This window comes from Thermobia domestica, chromosome 18 (assembly GCF_964235325.1).
Source record: "Thermobia domestica chromosome 18, izTheDome1.hap1.1, whole genome shotgun sequence".
Taxonomy (NCBI): domain Eukaryota; kingdom Metazoa; phylum Arthropoda; class Insecta; order Zygentoma; family Lepismatidae; genus Thermobia; species Thermobia domestica.
In genome coordinates this window covers 29,441,060-29,465,680 of record NC_137471.1, presented here as the reverse complement: position 1 = coordinate 29,465,680, position 24,621 = coordinate 29,441,060, and the positions used below count along the sequence as shown (strand labels likewise).

At 36.6% G+C, this 24,621-nt stretch overlaps 1 protein-coding gene across 3 annotated transcripts in view; it reads right to left on the bottom strand.

The window, feature by feature from the left end:
* Nucleotides 1-24,621, bottom strand: part of LOC145675726 (uncharacterized) — a 1,359,799-nt gene that overhangs the window by 674,059 nt on the left and 661,119 nt on the right. The window contains exon 1 of one of the 3 annotated variants that reach the window (XM_081746348.1): nt 18,210-18,402. The exons of the other annotated variants lie outside the window; for them this stretch is intronic. The gene's annotated coding sequence lies outside the window, so the exon portion shown is untranslated. Of the gene's footprint in view, nt 1-18,209; nt 18,403-24,621 lie in introns of those variants that run through there. 3 annotated transcript variants of the gene reach the window in all.

Genomic DNA, 24,621 nt, shown 5'->3' with positions numbered 1-24,621 from the left:
TCCATATCCCATTCAAGACAACGTACAACAAGGTCTCCAGTGTCACAGTCTATTGATCTAAAACATATCTCAACATCATGTGAGTTGTTAAGATGTAGAGCATATATGTTGTTATATTCCAATATGGCACAGGAATCGGTGAAGAGGTTTGAACCCAAAATAAGCGATCTATTGAGGCCCGATACTATAATACTAAGTGTGTGAAACGTCTTCCCTTGTATGATTTATTCTAGCATGCTTTGGTCACTGACACAGATGACTTCCTGCCAAACGCAGAAGTAACTCGCATGTTACCAGCTCTTTAAAAAAACAATGATGGATGGCAATCTTTGACAGTATCTAAAAGGTCTTTAAAGATTGAATTTGCTTCTTCAAATACTGTTCTCTCAATTTCTACACGTTGGCCATTCCTACACAACAAAGAAATATGATTATCCACAATAGCCTCATTAAAATGTGCCCGGTTTACCATATTTCTACCAAATTTCGAAATTTCCTTCATTTTCATCTTTCATTATAAAAAAAATCTTTACTTCAGTCTCACGCTTCATTTCTATATTTTTCTTCTCAAAATCTAATTCCTGATTATGCACATACTTGGGATTTAATTCCAAGACTCAGCCGAAACATTTTACATTATGTTCAGCCTACCGCCCCCCCGAAGTACATGCAGACACATATCATTGTCTAGTGGGCGGGAAAGCTCGACTAGACATGTCTGGCAGGTTTACTTCCTGGTTTGTAGGTGACCTTCTTCCCTCATATGCTTCCAATACTTGTAGGGATTCCTCCCCCCTATAAGCATTTCTTTGCGGTACAAGATTTCTCGCACCTCCTCTCTGTCCTCTTCCTGGACGAGACGTGTTGCTTCGGTAGTTATTGTTACTACCACGTGATTGAGCCCCACCTCCACGTGTGTTACCATGATTACGAGGTGGACTACTCGGTGTGCTGCGGTTATCATGTCGTCTCTGGTAGGGAGTTCCATTGTCTCGAGTTCGCCTGAACTGCCTTCGAGAGGGGTTCCTACCACTCTGGCCATAGGAGTTTTGTTCCCTGGGTTCAACATTTACTTCCAACAGGTTCACTCCTTTCCTGTTGTTTTGTGAGTGGAACTGCTCACGATTGTTCATTGAGGACTGCAACTCTTGAACTAAGGTAAGCAGTTCTGAGATTGATTTCGGGCGAGACGATACTATGGATCTGAATAACCAATTTTGAAAATGACGTGGGAGAACCTTCAGCAGCATAGCCTCTGTCATACTAGGCTCCAGAATGCTGTTCTTATGTAATAAGTCTAGAAGATACTCGGATGGAGATCTGTGGATACGTGAGTCATAGTGAGAGGTTAAGATAGTAGCGCGCAGGTTAGCGAGGCGCTCTTCGCTTAGATAATTCTCGCGGAAAAGAGCAACGAACTCCTGGTATGTTCTTATCTTTGACCCATTTACTTGAAACCATACGTGGGCCGTATTGCGTAAGCACTTCGCCACTAGGCTTAGTCTCGTCTCGTGTGGTACACCCGAGATCTCGAAATAATGGTCGAGATCCACAAGAAAATTATATGTCTCGGTTTCGCTCTCGTTACCCTGGTAAGTGGGAAGAGTCAGGTCTCGATGAAGAAAACCTAATGCGGTTGCCATGTTTACTCGAGTTTCGTGATTGCACGTTTGCGACGTCGAGGCTAGCGGTACTTCTTCTGTCTCGCGGGTGTCTACAACGTTCCCAGGTTGAGAACCCGGCAGGTTGCATCTCGAAGATACGTGTGGTGATGAGGATGGCGAGACAGCTCTCGGTGAACGAGCTGACATATTGGCCAGTCTACCATCCACCATCTCAGCTGTTTCCCGCTGTACATTCTCCCTCCACCGTGCCATCTTTCCTTCTAATTTGTCGCAGACATCTTGAACAGTATTCTGCATACGTTGTATGCTTTCATTACATTCCGACCTTATCTCCTCAAGAGGCGTCTCCTGCTGGAGCTCCCTCCTTATCCGCGTAATCTGCGAAGTGACATTCACTTCCACGCGCCTCACTTGTTCGTTAACATTCACGATTGTCTCTTCCACCCGGGAAGTGACCTGCTGCAAACCCTCGTTCAACTCAGTATAATTTTCTTCCATTGATCTGGCAACCCTGTTCGAATTTTCCTGCATTTGCTCTAATTTCTGCCCCGTTTCGCAGATATGAGTATTCAACTCATCTCTGGTAGCCTCTAATTGTGCTCGCAACTCGCTTGTTGTGCTCTGTAATCGCTGAGCGAGTTGTCGTTCACTGTTTTCGAGCTGTTCAGTGACCAGTTCTAACCTACGCTCAATTCTTACATTATTCATCTCAATTTTCTCCTCGAGACGTTGATTATTTTCCCTCGATTCCCTGCGCACTTGATCGAGACCTTGTTCTAACTTACTACTACTACTATCCAGCTTCTGTTCTAGCTTCTCGTTGCTCTCCCTGGATTCTTTCCTAACCTGCTCTAGTTTTTGGTTGTTCTCACGAGATTCGTTACGAACACTCACCATCTTCTGCTCAAGTTTCTTCTGTCCTATCAGTATTTCTTCTAAGATTGCTGCTAAGTTTCTATCACCTGTCTGCATTCCTATAATGACTGAACCACTAGGTTGTGCATTTGTAACCACTGGGTTTGTTTCCGTAACCTTCAGTGGCGTCTCACTAATGCTAGGAGAGGCATTATGTTCTCTGCGCACAGCCCGTTCAATTTCGTCATCAGAGAGCTCGAATACTCTCTGCTCAAAATGCTCATTCACTATCGCATCCTCCATTTTCTTATTCTGTGCTCGAGCCTGTGCTCGAGTGACTACCATTAACACAAATTAAACTCTAAGTAAGACAATAATTCTTCCCCCCGAACACTATGCCTGAATTCTCTAAGTTCCTGAAACACTTATAGCAAACACATAAATATTAACATTAATAAATATCACACTTAATGTTCTTGGAACTACTTTTGGCTGTTACCAACATAAAACCGAAAATTTAATAACCAAAGAAACAGAACGCTGACTTTTCACGTGAGACGACGAGTTTCTGTACCGTCTTATCGTGAATTTGCCCTTAACGTTGTGGCGCCATGTTTTTGTGGAATGCGTGTAGTGGTGGTGGGTTTCGTCGTTCTTGGTGGTTGGGTCACCAACACCATCTAAATACAAAATTATAATACACTTAAATCAGATACGTACATTGAGGAGAAGCCATGCACCTTGACTTCCCTCTGGAGCCACCACTACCACAATAATACAACAATATGGCAAAACAGCCATATGCTTATCTCAGGGTTACAACTGAGTGGTATAGAATACTATTACCTCTAGTTAGACTCGAGAATTTTCTAGTAAAGGAGGGAGAGGTATGTGTATGCGTTTGAAAAAGAAAGAAAAAAAAATGTCACAACCTCTGTAGTATACCCGGCTATGGTGCAACTATTCAAATACTAATGGCAATTTAATACAGCCTCCCTTACCACTCACAACTAGAGGAATGAGTTTGGTTCTTTTGGGCATTACTTTCCCTAGCCCCAACTGGGAAAGTGTCAGCTATTCAGTATTCCTGCAGGGAAACCTCACCTCTCCTCCCTGAAAGAAAATGCATGAAAATTTCACAGTTGTTTTTTTTTTCTACTCACCGTTCTGGAAGATGAAAGATCCAATGTTTCTACTGAATAAACATTTATTTTCCATGGATAGGATACTGTCAAACCTTGAAATTTCACACTTGATTTGGTGCACCACTTGAACGTTAGTTTCCCATAATAGAGTATCCTTATTGATAATAACACACTTGTTTATATATGCTCACTTGCACAAATAAAATATGAAAGGAAGACAAACATTAAAAAAATGAATTTCGATATGAGGTAACATGTAAACATTAGTTCCTAGTTTATAATTATGTTCCTCGTTAGTTGAAACAACACTGTTAATATTCTCTGACAAACTACAGTACAAAGAGTTTCACTGTCACAGTTCCTTGTTTTAGGAAGAAAACTAAGATGAACAGTTCTGTGTAAACTTGGTGGAAAGTTCCTCTGAAAGATAATCCTATGTCAATCATGAGCACTGAAAGTTCATGATACCCTCAAACTGTCTCTTAAAGATATCCACTTGGTCACTGGCTCATAATAGACGTTGCACATTCCCACTAGTCTCGTCTCGTCTCGGTTTAAGTAGTTAATCATGTAGCAAAGTTACATGCAGAGCAATTAAAATTGCTTGTTTAACCGATACATTGTAGAAAGAAAAGGAAATTGGGACTGAACTACCACTTTCTTTTCTTCTCTTCACTCTCGAGATGAGAAACTCGTCGGCCTGAGTCAGAAAAAACTAACCACTGTAGTTGACTCTGTCCTTTACTCTTATGGACTTGTTAGTTTAAAATGATGTATTCACACAACCTAATTACTATTAAATCATTCTTCCATCGAAACACGGCACTCAAATATAGTTATCTTGGTCGATAATGGTACTCGGGAGCAAATTTTTTTTTTACGACTGATATTGTGCTGAACGCAGTCGTTTTAAACGTGACTAACTGTAAATGCACCGAAATAATTAAGAAAAGCAATCTCTAACGAGAGTTCAGAAGTGTGCATTCGTTTCAATAAATGTCACTTAAAACCTGCCAAGAGAACTGTTGGATAATTTTGTACTTCAACTCACAACACTTCACCCCCAAAAGCCACTATCCATCACTCCTAAGAGCCTCCGCTTTGTTGTTCTCTCTCTTTGCCACTCTTCCCCTGTCCATCCAGTCTCACCCCGATGTTCCGTTGCTTTCAAAAATAGCAAACAGCCCTAGGCTATCACCGGCTTGGGTGGTTGCAATGCACTTTCCGACAAAAAAAAAAAAAAAAATTAAAAAAAATAAAAATAAAACATACAGAAACGCATTCACATCTATCCTCGCTTTACAAAGTAATCTTCGATATGATTAGTCTTTTTCCTATATATATGTATATCTATATATATATAATCTCTAGTCTGTAGCAGAATCATATCACCCAGTCACACCAAGAAAAAACTTCCAGAAGCCTCCAAACAAAACACCGCCCACCAATTCCCCTACTCCGTCCCCCTTTTTTTTTTGTGTGTGTCAGCCCGCTAGTCGGTGCTGCCCTCATGTCAGGGGTGGTGGTTAGAGGTGATCTTCCCCTGTACCCTGCCAGCCCAAACAGGTTGTTTACTTTACAAGATATGAACATAATATATATATAAGAATTAATATGAAGCAAGCAATGAATAATAAAGTCTTAACATCATACACAGAATTATAAACCAAACCATAAAAACTCTTTTATTTAGGCTATTCCTTCATTTTCCAGTCATTGGTGATGCGCCGTCTGCAAAATGTCCACCTGCACCTCTTCCAAAAGAGGGAGGGTGAGGCAGTCTGCAAACGCAGTTATAGTTTTGAAAATATAGAGAAATATTAATCTCTAACGGAGTGGACCACGAAAGGAAATAAAGTTATGAATTACTTTCGCAAGTTCCAAGAACATTGTAATGAAATACGACATAAGAATAGTCTAATAAACAAACAATTAATTTACTCATTCAATGATAATGAAACAAAATTTACATATTGATAGGGAAATGTGCACTTATCTGTCTTACGATATGCATATGTGGAAGAGAGGAGAATATGCTCTCCACAATGTATGTAATTGTACTCCGTGGTATGGAATGCTCTACAATATTTAAATGTACTATAAACTAAGGTTACATATTTAGCTTTTAATATGAAAACTATGTAAAACAGGCGTAATCTAGAATACCGCAATGAGGATAAGGCATACAAAAAACGGTGAACATATTCTCACGACTGAGAACCGGGACAAAATGTAAACTGGCGAAACACCGGGATAAGAGTCTTCATGGAGGTCACGGTGGTTCAGTGGTAGAAACACTCACATCTGGTTCATGGGATCCCTGGTTTTATCCCATCTTGCGTCAAATGGGCTTTGTGGTAGTCAGACGCTGCGTGCATGGATAAACTCGGAGTTCTCTCGTTTTCTCTCACTTTCTTCATTCCACCATTTCATTCATTCTCACAATCACCGTCTTCTCTATCCTACTCAAGGTTTCATTTCATTTCAAGAGCTTTCAAACCGGAACTGTCCCGGTAAAAACCTGACATATGGTAACTCTGACTATATAACAACATCGGTTTCGATACCAAAAAAGAAAAGGTCAAATTATCATATGGTATTACACAGTTTCAGAAAAAAAAAAATCTAACAAGCCAGCCGCATTAAGTCTGATACAATTTCACAACTTTATGCGTAATACAAATGTATATAGTTAAGCAATTGATATCATACACTACAAGCACTGAAAAATAACGTAACGTTCTTTTTATTTCTTTACGAATCAATAAGTTAATCGCTCTACGAACCTTATTGTACACATTATACCCTAAAGTTACAGCCTTATGCAGTAATCAATTCCAATCAGATATTGAACAAGTATGGTGTTTCCTTGAGAATAATCCATCACTAAGTTGAACAAGCGCCTTTGAAGGTTAATCGTCTTCCAATTTACCCTCTTCTTCGGTAATTCATCTCGCTACTCTTGTTCGATGCAGTTGAAACCATGGCCTCATCCTTTTGCAATGTCCATCCACAAGGAAGGATGAACAGGTTCAACCTTTTGGAATTTCAAATTCGAAGCTTCTGTCAATTTACTCGTTCGTGTCTCTTTCTGTAATGTTGCTATATGAACGGGTATGTTGCGAGGAAACAAAAGAGGCTAGCAAAGAAATCGAATCGTAAGATCACCGTAAGATGAAAGTCGCATACTTCAGAGACTACCTGATACGTAATGTTGATGAAAATAAATTAGGAATTCTTCAGTTTCTTCTGGTACGATTTGCTGTAAGTAATCCATCCCTTCTGACCCTTGTCAGCGAGAAGGAAAACAAATCCGTCCACCATTCCATAGAAATCGGACTTTCTCATTCTCCCTGTAAAAATTCGCCAATCCCAACTGCTGCAGTATGTACTTCGTGTTCGTGTGACTTGTCTGGAACGCTTTGGCTTACGACTTCCCTCACTAGCCACGTCTGGTTGTGAATTTAATTTACATATTCCAATATTTGTTTGTTTTATTCCTCCCCGCTGGTCTAGTGGCAAGCACGCAAGCCTTTGGGGTATGAGGTTCAAGGTTCGATTCCTGGTGGGAGAGCATTGAGTGACCAAAGTGGTTCGGGTTCCACTATAATCAGTAAATTCAAGTCTTCCTTAGCCTACCCGGCAAAACCATGGAACGTAAAACTAAATACAAACCTTTTCTCTTTTCGCAAAAGGAACGTTTTATTATAAAGTAAAACACTATTCAGAAATATAATATTAAAATTTGCAAGATGGAAATTTATTTCTGCGTAACAAAATTTAAAAATTAATTATTCACAGGTAATTGTTTTATTGGATTGTAACGAGTTACAGTATAATTTCCCAAAGACTCTTCTCATACAATTCTGTTGTTCTCACATGTAACACTTCCCAAGTGTAACACTCCGATTTTGATAAAATTTAGCAGGTAGATATTACACATGAAATAAACGAATGCATGTTTTTCTTTTTAGCGGAAAAACAGTTTTAGGGGGGCAAAAGCCCCCACCCAAAATTTTGAAATTTGAGTCCCGAAAGGCAAGAAGTGAACCGAAGTGAATAATATTGTGCACAGATGCTATAAACGTAAAACGAAGGAATAGATGTTTCTTATTTTCCTGGGAAAAACGGTTGGACATAATTGCAACGATAGTTTGTGTAGGAACAGTACGCAAAAATAAATAAAGAAAGAAAGAAAGAAAAGAAAAGAAAAGATTACGTGTTTTTGATTTTGTGCAGAAAAACAAAAGTGTGACAAAGGGCACCTCTCCTAAAAATACGAAATTCAACTCCACGAGCCCAGAAAGAAATAAAAATGAAAATGTCCACAAATATTGTAGACGTAAAATGAGAGAATACGTGTCGTATTTTCCTGTGAAAACTACCTGCGCTTCTGCGGTAATAATTACTTTTTTTTTTCGGAGGGACTTTAGTCACACCACAGTTTTTCCGCAGAAACTAAAAACACGTATTCGTATATTTTTTTGCGTATTGTCTCTAAACACAGTTTCGTTACAATTCTCCATGTTCTTTTAGGTACTTTTCACTATACTAATGAACACTTTGATAAATCGTGATTAAATGTTTGAAGGGGTCTGTACCCCACCCAACCATCTTTTCCAGAAAAATGCGACACAATATTCTGTCATTTTACGTCTACAATATATGCACACAATTTCGTTCATTCCGGTCTACTTCTTCATGCCTTTCGGTCGTCAATTTCAAAATTTTCGGTGGAGATTTTTGCCCCTAAAAACATTTTTTCTGCAGGAAATAAGAAAGAAGTGTTCATTTATTTTTTTATATTGTCCCCACCCAAAATTTCCTTACAATTCTCCATGTCCTTTAGGCATGTTTAACATACTGTTATTAGCGCTTTTGATATTTCGAGATCAAAGATTTGAAGGGGTCTGTGCCCCACCCAACCATTTTTCCTGGGAAAGTACGAAACATATATCCCATCATTTAACGTTTATAATATCTGTGAACAATTTCATTCACTTCGACTAACTTCTTCTTGTCTTTCCGGCCTCAAATTTCTCCAAATTTTGGGTGGGGGCTTTTACCCCTTAAAACAGTTTTCCCCAGAAAAGAAAAAAAAACACGTATTCATTTATTTCATGTGTAATATCTACCTGCCAAATTTTATCAAAATCGGAGTGTTACACTTGGAAAATATTAAATGTCAGTACATTCATGTAGCTTGCATTTGCGGCAAAAAGTTCTTGATTTGTGCTCCCTCTTTGCTGGAGAGACTTTCTTAGGCTGTTCCTCTTCAGTATGCTGGGAAGCTTCAATTCTCCGTGATTTCTTCTCAAAATGAAAAATTTACGGAATTTCAAACTTTTTAATGTTTGTTTCTCGTTTGAAATTACGCTTTGATGACACAATACCATAAGTGTTAAGTCCACTTACATCAGTTATGTAAAATACTGTCATAGGCCATTTTGTTCATTGTTTTGTGGTGTAACAGCGAGCCATATAATTGTTAGTGTGAACGTATGATTTTGTTGTGTTGTAATATATGATAACTTTGAGTTTTTTCCTCCGCTCTAGAAGTGACAACTTCAGGATAGTTGTGCATTGTATTTTGCAATGGGCGATCTTACTGGGTATATATTGTCAAAAGAGACAACGCACCCAAAAAATGAGAAATTGTTCGTCTACAGTCATATTATATGTAAGAATAAAATTATATTGCAGAGTGTGTGAAGAATCTGCAACTTCACAAATTAGGAACAGTTCATCATCAGGTATTCTAATAGCGCCGATGTTATCAAAACATAAGGCAGCCCTTGTAGGATCGCTTTTCTCCGGAGTTTTGCTTTTTGCATTAGCACGTGCTTTTGCATTAGCTATAGGTGCTATGCTTCAAACTTCTAACCAATCCTCTGGATAAGAAAACTACTCAACGTCTCATTTCAATATCGGTACCTGAACAAGAAACTTCAGTTGCATTTGTATATGTCTGCTAATATCTTATCGTCTGTCGGGTATCAATTTCTTCATTGTTTATTGATTTACCAAAAATATCACTTCTCTACCATCAATAGTGACGTGTATTGTTAGTGATCTGTTTGTCTACCACGTGCAATGATCAAAACACACTAACAATAAACAAAACTTTACATACAATCAGTGGCAAAGCCAGGATTTCTATTCGGAGGGGGGGGGGGGGGTCAGTGTCCTACTCCGGAAAACTTTTTTGTTAATGTGGAGACTGAACGCGCAAATTTAGATTTTATTCTAGCAACTTTTTAAAATTTTGGTTCTTGGGAGTTCATATCCCGGGAAACTCCCCCTGGATACGCAACTGCATACAATGGAAAAATTAATACAGTTTGATGGACAAAAGCAACTATTATGCTTCTATTGCAACTATTGACAATGGGCTTATATAAGTGAATAAATAAAGAAAAGCTGCTCCTAAAATAAGCAAAATTGCAAATAATTAAATCAATCAAACTAAATAATAACACATATAGTTGCAATATGTTATATCTGACTTCATTGGGACAGTTAGAAGATTATCAGAACGTTCACTCCGCTACGAGCCACAATCTCAATCTATTCTGAATCTATCCTCATATTTCTTCATTAAGGCTCGAGTTTAATGGACCCACTCGGTACCCAATGCTATAAATTTTAAAAACTATCACTTAACTCACGGAAATGAAAAAAAAAATACTGATATAACATAATACAAGAACACAACCAGGGAAATGTCATAGAATCTCAATACTTACTAAGCCTTAGTAATTATTAAAGAAATTATGCGTACGAGTGCAATGGACCCACCTGGTAGTCCTAGGCAGTGGCGGCGGTTGGACGTTAAAAGTGGGGAGGCAAGACATGATCTGAATACAGTATTTGTATGTCAATGTTACTTTTTCTGGTTGCTTGTAACACTTTGTTAGACTAAAGGTTGTATAATTATTAGGAGACTGTTATATAGACTAAAGGCTGTATAACTGTATAACTATCTTTTTCAGTTAAAATACCGTATATCTTGTTTCATATTTTGTTACGTAAATTGACAAGAGCAACACAAGATACTAACTCTTTGTACTCTTATACAACGAAGGTGTAAGAAGAGATCTGATTCCTTGCTCATGAAATAAAAAAAAAATCATAAAATCATGCATCTTAAAATTCTGTCTGGAAAATTGTGTGATCAGATTAGGGACCTATTTAATAACAAATTTGCAAAACAAATAAATAGAAAGGATAATATTAATCAAATAATCATAGTAATGGATAATAAGGCTTGTTCTGCAAAAGTTATATTGAAACTGGAAATTAATGAACAACTTACATTTTTAATTCCACGCATGTTATTATATGTGTTATTACTCTTAGAAAGACAGTGAATACTACAAGCATATGCTACGACATTCAAAGAAATACTTTTGCAGCTTCCCGAAACATGTTCGTTGTCATTATATACAGTTTTCATTTTCTTGGAATACATCAAAACTCAACAATACTTAGTCACTCCACATTCCAGTCATACAAAATAATCCTAAAACCTAGAATTATGTTGAATTTACTAAATTCAATTGTATAACAAAACTGTATATGTACACCCCTAAACTCGTATATTACACTGCAAAATTATATATTCCTTACTGAGCTCCTTCGTGGCTAAGCGGTTAACGTACGCACCTTTGACGTGGGAGACCTGGGTTCAATTCCCGGAGGGAGCTCACGTGGTTCGGACTCTACGTTAATCATTAAGTTCACGTCTCATATAGCTTCGCTGCTGAACAGGATGTTAAACTGAAAAAAAAATGAAATCAAAATATTCCTTACTATAAGAAAGAAGAAAAGAACTGTCAATTTTTCAAGAAAAGAACTGTTTTAGGAACTGTCAGTTTTTGTGCAATTAAAGAACTTGTGGAGGACTTCTTTTCTTGCGAAATGATATCTCAATTAGATCCAGGGAGGCTTACTAACATATCGAGCCCTTGTAAGATGAAATGAAAGTACGCTCGAATTGTCTCGCTCCAACAGCTTAATTTTTGGGCCATTTTTAGTGGCATTTTTAAAACGCAATTTCTGTAGCTTTCTTAACTTCACGGAAAGATAACCAATACGTACTCATGGAACGGCAAATATTTTATGGCACCATTTGTATTCTATGAACCAATAATACATACAAAACTTTATATTTCCAAATGAAACTATATACATTAATAGGTCATTTCAAAAAGTGGAGGTGCAACTGCCCCCCTTTGCCCCCTAATCGCCGCCCGTGGTCCTAGGGTTGAAAGTGTATCCTTGTATGGATATTTAGATAGAGGAAATACTAGTTCTTGCCGAATTTCTTTAACTACTTACGATATGTTCCATTATTTTTAAACTAGGGTTTAAAATGTGATTGATTGCGTTTAGGGCGGCTTATAACACTTGACACATGTTCATTAGAACGTTTTATTTTCATTTGATATAAAGAATTACTCAGAAAATTTTGGCATTTGAATTTTTTGACACCCTGTATTTACGATAGGAAATGAAGTTATGCAATGTGCATAAATAATTGCTGTTTTCCATGCATTAGTATTTGCATTAAGGTGCGTGTACTTATTATTATTTAAAACTATATAAATTTTAAAATAACACTGGCACATGAATTCACATCCATATATGAAAATCTCATAGGTGATATGGTAATGCTCTTAAGTCGTAATTAAATTGTACGTAATTACAGCTGTACATCAAACGTCAGAGTGTTAGAGCTGACGGTGATGAACAGAAGAGGAAGAAAAGAACACATTTCTTTCAACTTGCCTAAGGGGTTTTAAAAGTGACATGACAATTGTGCAGGAAGTATAGCAGGATCTTTCAAGTGAAAAATTTTTGTTCTTTTGTCGTCAAAAGAGAGGGGATGGGATAGATGATTTGAGTACGAAACTACATTTATACATATAAACTAGTTCTCTCTTTGGTCAACCCTAGCACACTGATAAGCATCAAATATTTTCTGGGCGCTAAGTACACGATATTATACGTGGGCGCTAAATCTACGGGCGCTAAGTGCACTCCACGAAAAAAAGATTTGACTAACAAATAACCAAACAGAAAAGTAATCTAATACAAGCAGAAGAAAAAAATGACTATAACAGATAACCAAACAGAGAAGTAACCTAATAAAGCATTGTAATAAGAAAAAGAAGAGATTTCACTCTAACAAATAACCAAACAGAAAAGTAACCAAATAAAAGCATTGTAATAAAAAGAAGAAAAGATTTGACTAACAAGCAACAAAGTAACGTAATAAGGCATTGTAATAAGAAAATGAAGAGATTTCACTGTAACAAATAACCAAACAGAAAAGTAACCTAAAAGAGTTTACTAACAATCAAAGAGAAAAGTAACCTAATAGAAGCATTTTAATTTTTTTTTAAAAAAAAAGATTTGACTAATATATGATCAAACAAAAATAATCTAATAAAAGCATTGTAATTAAATGACGAAAAAATTGACTCTAGCAAATAACTAAGCAGAAAAGTAACCTAATAAAAGCATTGTAATAAAAAGAAGAAAAGATTTAACAATCAACAAACCAACAGAGAAATGTTCCATAAAAAAAGATTTATAAAATTCGATCATTTTCTGAATTGCCAGTTACGTAATGACAATACATTTGCCAAGAATCCGTCCTAATTTTACTCCAAAATCGTTAGTGTTGACAACGACGATGTTATATATATATATATATATATATATATATATATATATATATATATATATATATATATATATATATATATATATATAAAATTAAACCGTAAATTTAACGCTGAATACATAAATACCCATATTATGTTTTTAAACTAAAGAACAAGAGAGAGAAAATTAACATTAAATTGGGCCAAAAATTACACGTAAATAAACATTAAAACTCACATCTCCATTAAAATTAACCGCCGCCAATTTTGAGATGAAATGTGTACATCTTGGTTATATGAAATGATTATTCTGTCTCTTGGAATATATTCATCTTCACTTCCTTTAATTAAGATTATATGAATATTTATGAAAGTATTCATTACATACATATAATGTATTCATAACAGATTTATTTACATGAATAAAGTTAGAATACAAGAAGAAAAGATGAATATAGTCAACACTTATGATGAAGTTTACAGGAAATGATGAATCATAAATTAGTATCTAATATGGAAAGGTCAATATTTAGTCCCTGCACTTCTTGTCATGTATATTGATTATCAGTGATGTAACGTTAACACTTTTGGTGAGAATACAGGGTGTTAATAAAACTGTAAGAGGTGATTCCTTACATCAAAATAAGAAAAAGTTCATATGGACCTATGAGGAAAAGTGCATAGTTTCAGAGCTAGAGCTGTTCAAAATCGCGAAACAGCTGCATTTCAACTGGCCCTATTTCGAATTCGAGAAACCGTGGATGATGGTCCTTATCAGCGTAAAAGAAGTCACACATAAGCAATTAAAAAATGCATATTTCATCAATGTTTAATGGGTGTGCAGGGTGCTATTCTCAGATATAGGGTTGCCAGTCCCGGTTTTCAATGGAAGAATTAACTGTCCCGAAAAAGGCTTTCGGGACGCCCGTTTGTCCCGGTTTTCGTTCTTAAGATTGAAAAAATTCAACCGGCAAGAACTCGTATGTCCCACATAAAAACAGAAGGTTTTCGGAGTTTCATTTGAGTTCCCACTTTAGCGATTACAAAACTGAGTTGTCTAATATACTTTCGCATGTGTGGATAAATATTTCTTAAGATGCTGTGCACCCAGTCAATAATTTTGGATTTATATTTTTTCCCTTTATCTGATAAAATTTTCAGTAAATCTCAGGTTAAAATTCTGTAGCAACTTACTCCAGTACAAGAAAGGACAGTTTAAACGCATAACGGATGTCTTGTTTAATTTTGATACGGAATTTTTTTTTCTGTCAAACTTTTGGAGAGCCTGCGTAAGTCTTTAAAGAGATTTACTTTCTTGTTTATTATTCTGAATTTAGCGTAAATGTATTTTTTTCTTGCTAAATGCTAAATTTGTGTTTCTTCAGTGTTTCTGACTCAGGAGATGACGCAACGAAGAAAAAAAAGTATCTTGTCAATCATAAATGTGAGCAGGGTGTGTCGTAATTGGCGCAATATTTAGGATCTGTTAAACAGAACAAATTGGAATTCGGAATAAGAGCCAGACAGCTCTTCTTACGTTAACTTTCACAATATTTATACATCCCATGTGGGGCTTCATTTGTGTTAACTGTGTGTAGAATGAACTAGAAAATTGTGAGTAGTAACCTGGAAAAGACAGGTAATTAATTCTGACCAAACGAGTAGGAACTCTGACCTTATATATAGTCAGAGATTGGTGTCCCGGTTTTTCGTTTACAAAATCTGGTAACCCTATTCAGACATGCTCTCGACACTGTTTTCAGATATGCTCTGATTACACAGTGGATCCAAGGTAGGCCAGATATAAGCCTTGACAACAACGGGCACCCAATGCTTCGGAGGGAAGTCGGAAGTTTTAGGAACCGGCAGCTCCACGATCTTTTGTGTTCGGAATAACGAGTGCTGCAGTGTAATTCGTTAGGTATACTCCACGTTTTTTACACTTGTAAAACTTTTTCTCTTATTTTGATGTAAGGGATCACCTCTTTCAGTTTGTCGGTATACTCATTAATACCCAGGTGTATAGTTCATGAACACTCGGTATATTCATTCCCATATTCCTCGTTGTTTCGCAGATTTAAGGTGAGTATAGTATACGCTGCAAATAATACTTTCAATACAGTGGATACTTTCAAATATCTAGGATCAATATTAACAGACCAAAATTACATTCACGAAGAAATTAAATGTCGACTGAAAGCACGGTATTTGTGTTATTATTCATTTCCAAATCTTATTGGAACGAATATTCGGACCCAACAAAAACGGAAACGGGGAATGGCGAAAACTTGATAACAAGAAACTGCATAATTTATACCGTTTACCAAACATTGTTAGAGTTATTAAATCTAGGAGACTCAGGCCGGCAGGTCATGTAACCAGAATGGAAGGAAGCAGGAACGCTTTCAAAGTCTTAACTGGAAGATCAAGCGGAAAACGTCCACTAGAAAGACCTAGGCGCAAACGGGAGGATAGTATTAATATGAATCTTGCAGAAATAGGAATATAAAGTAGAAACTGGATCCCTTTGGCTAAGGATAGAAGTCAGTGGAGAGTTTTGTGAACGCGACATTGAACCTCCAGGCTCCATAACCATAAAGCTAGTTAGTTAGTTAGGTGGGTATACACCGTACACTCTCGTGTATGATCCATTACATCCTTGTTGACTACCGAGTTAAACATGAGACATACGAATTGACAACTGTTTCGCTGCTTTCTTCCGTATAGAATCTTAAAAGAACTTCGCACGAAATTCGAACACTTCGCATGGGAGCATCCTTGTGAGCCATCCTCCCCCTTTTCTTCTCTTTGGATGAAATTCGTACACTTGGTATGGAGCATCCTAGTGAGTCACCTTCACCCTTTTTTCTTCCCTTCCAAGTCAAGTATCAAAAAATGTTGAAGCCTGTATTGGATTACTTTAAACGTGGAGAAAAGTCTCAGTAACAAAATTGAAGTCTCCGAACTTAAGAGATTCCGAGATATAGACATCTTATTCAATGTAGCTCGTATGTCCACTCTTTCCACATCGAATTTCCAAAAATACTTCCTCGGTGGCACTTAACGTGACAAAATCCTAGTACTGTCCAAATCTTAAGCTCAATTACCTAGTTTAATCAGTTGGGCTAGGCGTTGATCAGTCAAGTCAGCGAGGGGTCCGGACCCCCCCCCAAATTTCCTAACTCAACATACCTGTGTACACTTCCTTAATAAAACTAAAATTGATTAACAGAGAAATTATTGATGCAGCATAAAATAAAAATTGATTTTGCATTTTGTCTGTACTCTTTCTCATAAAAAACAATTCGATTCTTTCATTTTTTTCTAAAAATATAAGTGAAAGTATTTTACAATTACTAAATGTCTTTTCGGGTGCAGAATAATGTAATACCTACCTGTTGAATGCTACATAGACGTATTGGTTTGTAGTATCTATTGGATCCCCTCCAACCTTGAACCCCTACTGACAAAAATTATTGGGTAGCCCCGCGTAGCGTAGTCGCTAACGCTCTCGCCTTCGGTGTGAGCGGTTCCGGGTTCGATTCCTAGCTAGGGCATTCGGTCGAAAAAATGTAAAACGTTTCTTCAACCCAGTCATCCTAAATGAGGTTTTCCTGGGTTTTCCTCATTCACACCAGGCAAATGCCGGGGTGGTACCTAACTTATAGATCCCATGTTGCTTCCTTCCTTCCCCAATCCTTTCTTCCTTCCCTTTCCTCGGATAGTGTGCTCGCCGAGGGACGTCATCCCTCAAACGTGACGAGCTAAATGGCCTTAGATGCCGAAAGCCAAGAAATCTAATTCCTAATTCTAATCCTAGTGACGGCCTAACATGGCCATAGATGCCGAAAGCCCAGAAATCTAATTCCTAATCCTAATCCTAGTGACGGCCTAACATGGCCATAGATGCCGAAAGCCCAGAAATCTAATTCCTAATCCTAATCCTAGTGACGGCCTAACATGGCCATAGATGCCGAAAGCCCAGAAATCTAATTCCTAATCCTAATCCTAGTGACGGCCTAACATGGCCATAGATGCCGAAAGCCCAGAAATCTAATTCCTAATCCTAATCCTAGTCACGGCCTAACATGGCCATAGATGCCGAAAGCCCAGAAATCTAATTCCTAATCCTAATCCTAGTCACGGCCTAACATGGCCATAGATGCCGAAAGCCCAGAAATCTAATTCCTAATCCTAATCCTAGTCACGGCCTAACATGGCCATAGATGCCGAAAGCCCAGAAATCTAAATCCTAATCCTAGTCACGGCCTAACATGGCCATTGATGCCGAAAGCCCAGAAATCTAAATCCTAAAATTTTTGGATGGGATCCTGGACAGGGCTTATGTAACAGTAAGGCTAATAATTTGATAATAATACAGTACCGAAAATTTGGAACAAGGCAGTGTTTATTGTATAGTTGGAAACAATATTGTGTTGGAAACAGTGTTTAGTGTTAATAAAGCAGAATTAATTAGCATATATCACAATTAAACCTATTTATTGTGATTTATAGCGATAATCGTATGTACAGTCCGCAGCAAAAAACCTGCAACATGAGCATGTAAGTTTATTGTGAAACGATGAAGTCTTTTGCTCCAAAATAAGTATGCAGGGGAGGACGCCGAGATTTCTCCTGGCGTTAATCGTGCCACTTAGACGTTATGTTGATTCCCTGGGCTGTTAGGTGTAGTTTTACAATTAACTTGCATGCTCATGTTTTAGGTGTTTTGCTGTGGACTGTACCAAAGACATTCTTTTTGAAACAATCGATGCAATACTTTGCGTTCTTAAAACGGGATAATCTTGATTAATTGGGACGTATGACTCCACAAAAGTGAAGTTAGCGAAGAAGCTTCAAATACAACAAACATTTATAAATAAAGCGTAATAAATATATGTATTGTACTTTACCATCAACTGCAATTAATTTGATCACCAGAAAAAGAGCTACTTCCAGAACGTTCTCCAGCAAGTTTTTTTTTACTACACAACCATCATCACACTAGCAAGACAACACAACGAAGATAACCACTGTCACCATTAAGTTGTTCTTATAGTGAATACGTTTCACCGCCCTCCCATGATGCTCCGATCCAATCATACCTTATCATGTTAAGTCACCTCCTCCTTCCCCCCTTAGGCGCGCTACTGTTAATGAACCAACCACAAGTCTTCTTAAAGAAAATCACGTATCAAAAAACAGACCAATCATGCGTTACGTACGATTCAGGCGTGGTACACTATTTACTCAAGCACGTACCTAACCTACACAATCATACATCCATATATATATATATATATATATATATATATATATATATATATATATATATATATATATATATATATATATATATATATATATATATATATATATATATATATATATATAGATAGATAGATAGATAGATAGATAGATAGATAGAGATATGTAATGAAAACACAAACACCTCATTAAGTGCGTTTGTATTTTGTCTTCAGAAATAATTTCGACGCCTTATGGACGGGGGGAAGTCGTAGATCATTTGCAAAACAATCTCTCTAGTACTATCACGTGTTATTTATTATAAAATTTATATTACCTTGTTTTTTCCTGTCTTTCTTTGGATGTATACCACAAATATGCCGTCGATGTGTAAAGTGTAGGTTGTCAACATGTTCGAAATCGGAAGGAAAACAAAATATTTTACTCCAAAGTTGTAAACGTATGAAATTGTACGTAGAAATAGGTGCCGTTGAGTGCACGTATTGAAATCACTAACTTTTCTTCTTCTTTTTTTTTTAAATCAACTTTTGTACAGCACAACTTCCAGATTTTCGAGTGTATAAATTAGGTGTTTTTACACATCCAATCAAAATGATCACGTTTTAATAGATAGACGGAGAGAGTCAAATATAATTGATGTGCGGTCGTTCAGAAAAGCAGACTGTGATACTGATCACTACCTGGTAGCAGCCATAATAAGAGAGACTATCACTGAATAAGGGAAATATTCAATATCTAAAAACGGACAGGTTTAATTTAAAGAAATTAAAGGGGAGCCAGGTGAGAGGGGAACGCCAGATTGAAGTATCGAATAGATTCTCGGTTTTAGAAGGTTAGTAATTCACAGTGGCGTATTTACGAGGGGAGCTTCCGGGCTTAAGCCCCCCCCCCCCGAAATCTTACTTACTTACTTAGTAAAGTACATGAAATATCTTGCAGAATTTTCACATTTTCAGGTAAAGCCACCCCGAAACAAAATCGTAAATATGCCACTGGGAATTCACTAGCGTCAGTGCCGAATTTACTTTTAAGTTAAACAACTTAAAGCTTAGGGCCCATTCGCACATACAATAATGGTATTTTGTGTGTGTGTGTGTGTGTGTAACATACATTTATGAATAGAGGGCTCTATTTTTCAGCCCCACTTCTAATGAGGCCCCTATTATCCAGCTCCACGTATAATGGAGCCCCGGTTTTCCAGCCATGCTTGTTATGGGCCCTTATTTCCATTTAGATACCCATCAGATCCATAAATTACCATATAACATATTTTCAAATCTAAAAAACGACGACATTTTGTCGCTGAAGAAGAAAGCTTGACGTATAAAGAATCACTTTCAAGAGCTTAGGGCCCACTCAAACCTACATCGGGCACTGACTAGCGTTCATGATACTTGGGTTGAAATTAGGGATAGCAATAAAAATTTCAGCAAAAGAATTGGGACACGCGGAAATACCTAGGAACAAAGCATGTTTCCAATAGGAATGCACTTAATTAGGCGAAACTGCGACGGCTACAAAATCCGAACGTTATGACTACACAAAACTTCCTTGACATAAGGCGGGAAACTTCCAAAATATTTAGAACAAAGAAACGCGATTTTTGAAAGCTAAAATTAAGGAACTTGAAGATTGTGGTAAAAACAAAAACATTCGGGACATGTATAAAGCCATCAACGAATTTAAGAAAGGTTATCAAGTTCATCACTCTACTATTAAAGAAAGCCGATGAAACAATTCTTACTGATACAGACAGCATCTTGAATAGATGGCAAAATTTCTTTGACGATTTACTTAACACCTAGCCAAAAACTAATGTCCGTGGAGAAAGTAAAATGCACACACCAGAAACGTATATTTCAGAGCTTAACCGAAAAGAAGTAGAAATCGCTATAAAGAAATTAATGAAACACAAATCCGACCGCAGTCCAGTTGTATTTCTTCTTAATGTGATGATCATTGACCAAAATATGAAGGACAGCAGCTGTATTCTTAACTAATACCACAAAGTACAAGAGTAGTACTTTGGTGCCGGCTATTGAACTGTCTCTGTTAAGGGTCTTCACTACAACGAAATTAAACTACCGTTAATTTTAGAGTTTTTCTGTAATATCTTCAAAACAAATAAAAAATTCGAAAAGCAAAAACGTAGTGAACTAGACAATTACGATTTTGCATGTGATACCTTTACCAAAATTCACCTATCTACTATTGGTATGCCGCTATTTACAGAACACGCAAAAAATGCTAAATCCTTCTACAGTTTCAAATATCTATCTATATATCTATCTATTTGTGATAGTTTCAATCTGTCTACAGTTTGAAAAGCAGATAGATGAGTTGTGATAACGGTATCACATGCAAAATCGTATTGTCTAGTTCAGTACGTTTCTGCTTTCGGAATATGTTTATTTGTTTTGAAGATATTACAGAAAAACTCTAAAATTATCGGTAGTTTAATTTCGCTGTAGTGAAGATCTTTAAGCAGGGGGGCAAAGTATCAAATAGAATTGTATTTTCTCGAAAAATATTCATATTATGCATGTTTGAATAGTATAAAATTTACATTTGTTCAGAAACAATATGGGATTGAGTACTTGAACCCCTCCTTCATGAAATTCTGCGTACGCCACTGCGTGATGCCATAACACTACATAGTTTCTCAACCTGGGGGTCGCAACCCCTACGGGAGTCGCGAGTAGGTTTCATGGGAGTCGCCAAGATAGGCGGACAGAGAAATATAATTAGCATCTAATAGGGGGAAATATTTTTAAAAAAATTTGAATTTTGTTTTGATAGATATACAGGGTGGCCCAAAAGTAGGTATACACCTCTGAATTGATCAAGTATAACATTCTAGCTTATAGGTTAGTTGCTTCGGCTGTCCCGAACTTAAGTTAGAAGTAAAAACAAATAATGAAGAAACTATGTCTATCCGATGGATAACAATAAGAAATGATATAAAAAGCAATGAATTGATTAATACGGAACTGTATACCTACTTTTGAGCCACCCTGTACTTCTATTTTTATACATACTGTTAAGGACAACAAGAAATAGGTCTACTAAAAAAAATTTCAACAAGTGCAGAGTTGCTTAGAAAATCAATTTAAATGAAAGAGGTACGATATGAATCTAATGAGAACTGCATATTGAAATACCAGAAAAATACAAATGCAACAAAACCTGTATATTGAAATACAATTAAAATTGAAAGCTAATGAGATACCTGAGTATGGTGTGATTTCACTAGTGCGGCAATGTCTGATTCAATCTTTGTGACGCACATTGTCAAGTCATTTAAAATACTCAATAGGTTTTTAAGCAACTGTCCATGTTTTTAAATCAAAGTTAAAAATCACTTTATTTTGTTACGATATGACCCGAAATTAAAGGTTACAAAGTTTTAAAATTTTCAAACGGCCTTTATTTTGAAACAGTTATGACGGATCAGATTCGATATTTGTAATATGAATAAACTGGCAAATTTGGTTTTAATCCACTCGCTTTTAGCCAAGTTACTGTACCTACTATATACAAGAAGGGCTCCTTTCTGGCTAAGCGGTTAGCGTATGCGCGTTTGGCGTGGGAGACCCGGTTTCGATTCCTTTAAGAGCTCATGTGGGTCGGAAAGGGACGTTAAACTCAACTCGGAATAACTATATACAAGAAATGGATTCGATTATTATATAGTGAGACCTCAGCAATAGGTATATTACAAATTCCACACAAGCTTACTGAAAACTAGTAATTATAAGGGGGTCGCTGACAAGAGAATCAGTGGCGTATTTACCATTTTGTTTCGGGTGGGGCTTTGCTATCTTTCGCGGGGGGGTTGGCCTGAAAATGTGAAAATTCTGCAAGATATTTCATATACTTTATTATAGTAAGTAAGATTTCGGGGGGGGGGCTTAAGCCCGGAAGCCCCCATAAATACGCCACTGAAGAGGATGTTATAAAAATTGGGGACGTGATAAGAACTCGGCTGAGAACCACTGCACAACAAGATACCTACCGAGGTGCAGTGAGTTTCGTATCGCCCCAAACAGAAGGGTGTTTTATTTCCTATAAAGGGCGATTCTTTGGCAAGTGGTCCATTGTCAGTAAATTTTCAAAATTAATTTGAAACTATGATGTTCATGTTTTTCTATTAAGAAATAGTGTAACTATGTACTGAGACATTTAAAATATTTTTGTAAAATATATTTACTAGGTTTTGACCACATAAACTTTATCTGTTCTAGACCATGCTCAGTACTGTTCACATATCCCAATTTACAAATAATTTTCAAACTAAATTCTAAATCTGTAATTATATGAACAATAACAAAAAATATGAAGTGGACCTTTGGCAAAAATTTGACAATTTTGTTTTAATTAATGTTTTAATCTGGTAGGCAAAAATCGTAGTTTTCTCATGTCATGTTTCGCTGTCCCGTTCGTAACGGAAAACATGAATTTTTCGTCTTTCCTTTGTAATTGCAGAGGATAAAGTATTGAAACTTTTGCTCCAAAGTAGAATTATTATTAGCCTCTTAGTGATACTCATTAAATTTGTTTATTATCCTCTTTATGTATTTCATGAGGTATAGAAATGTTGTCCCGTGCGTAACGTTACGCACGGGACATTTACAGATTTATCCAAGGAAGTGAATAAAATTAAGTTATTAAGATTACAATACGCGTTTATTGTTATTGAGATTAAACAATGAAGAATAAACTTTTATATTAATTCAAAGAAATATGAATTTGCTGAGAGAAACTAAATCAAATATAACTAAACATAACTACCAAAAAAGTTTACGTTAAGTTAAATAGAAACATTTACCATGAAGCTTAAAAACAAACTGTCATGATAAACTGCACTTTTTTCTTTTCATTAGAAAGTCAGGTATCTAAGTTGGGTTGACAGTCCTGTAGGGGGCAAATGAATTCGCAACTTTATACTATATTCTTTCACCCTTTATCAGAAAATTAGGTGCTTGAAATATATTTAAAACTTGATCAAATGAGACATAAGATCTGTTCTTTTCATCAAAACAAAACTTTGTACAACTGTTGTCCATGCATTTCAAATTTGTTACTCTAATGTCCCCATCTTCTTGTACATCACTTTCAGACACACATACATACCGATATTTAATCCTATTTCTGGAAGAACCACAATCAAATTTCACTAGGAGAAATGCACCTGCTCTAATATTGTCCATTCTGAGCCCGACAGTTGAAGGATTGGAATATCATTATGGACATCGTCTTCAAAGTTGTATTCTGAATTAATGTCGCTCTCATCACGTGGTGAATATATCACTCTGTACACTGGCACTCTTTTTGTTCTCCTTGAACCAATCTAACTTAAATTACCTTGTTCTTCTTCACATTTTAGAGTGTTTTCCTCTTCTAAATGGTCAACAACGAAGCAATGCGGAATGAGTTTCGCAAAAGGGATGTGAGAGGAAAAGAGTTAATCTTTTAACTTGCCTATAATGCTGCATCCTCACTTCAATTTTTCAGTCTTACCTTGTTGCTGTATTTAAGTCTATATTTTCTAGCCCTTTCAGCGCCACTCATTGTTTTTGTTGATCGATTCAGTTCATCACTGATAATATTATTTGGAACAGGGTTAGTTCCATGTGAATTCATATTACTTATTTAAAAAACTCACACTAAAGCAAATCTTTACTGTGAAGTAATAAACACTCATACCAAATAACCAAAAACCAACTGTTTCCCTTCAATTCACTTTCCCGCATTTCACCTGACCATGGCAGCGTTCAAACGACTCAACGTTTGGTAGGTACCACTGAAGATCGAGCAGCTCAACAGTTGTACAACATTATGTGGTTTCAACTCCAACAATCAGCATTCAGACAAATACCCCAAAGACATGGAAATAACACTAAGCGAGTTGCCTAGCAAAGTTCAACTTTGATACTTTGGAATGTAATTTAATTCATTTAAATTAAATTATGGATGCAACTTTTTGTGCTTGTTAATGTCCAAATGTTAATCTTAAAATATCAATCTCTTTAGTAAGGATATTGCATAATAAGAGTC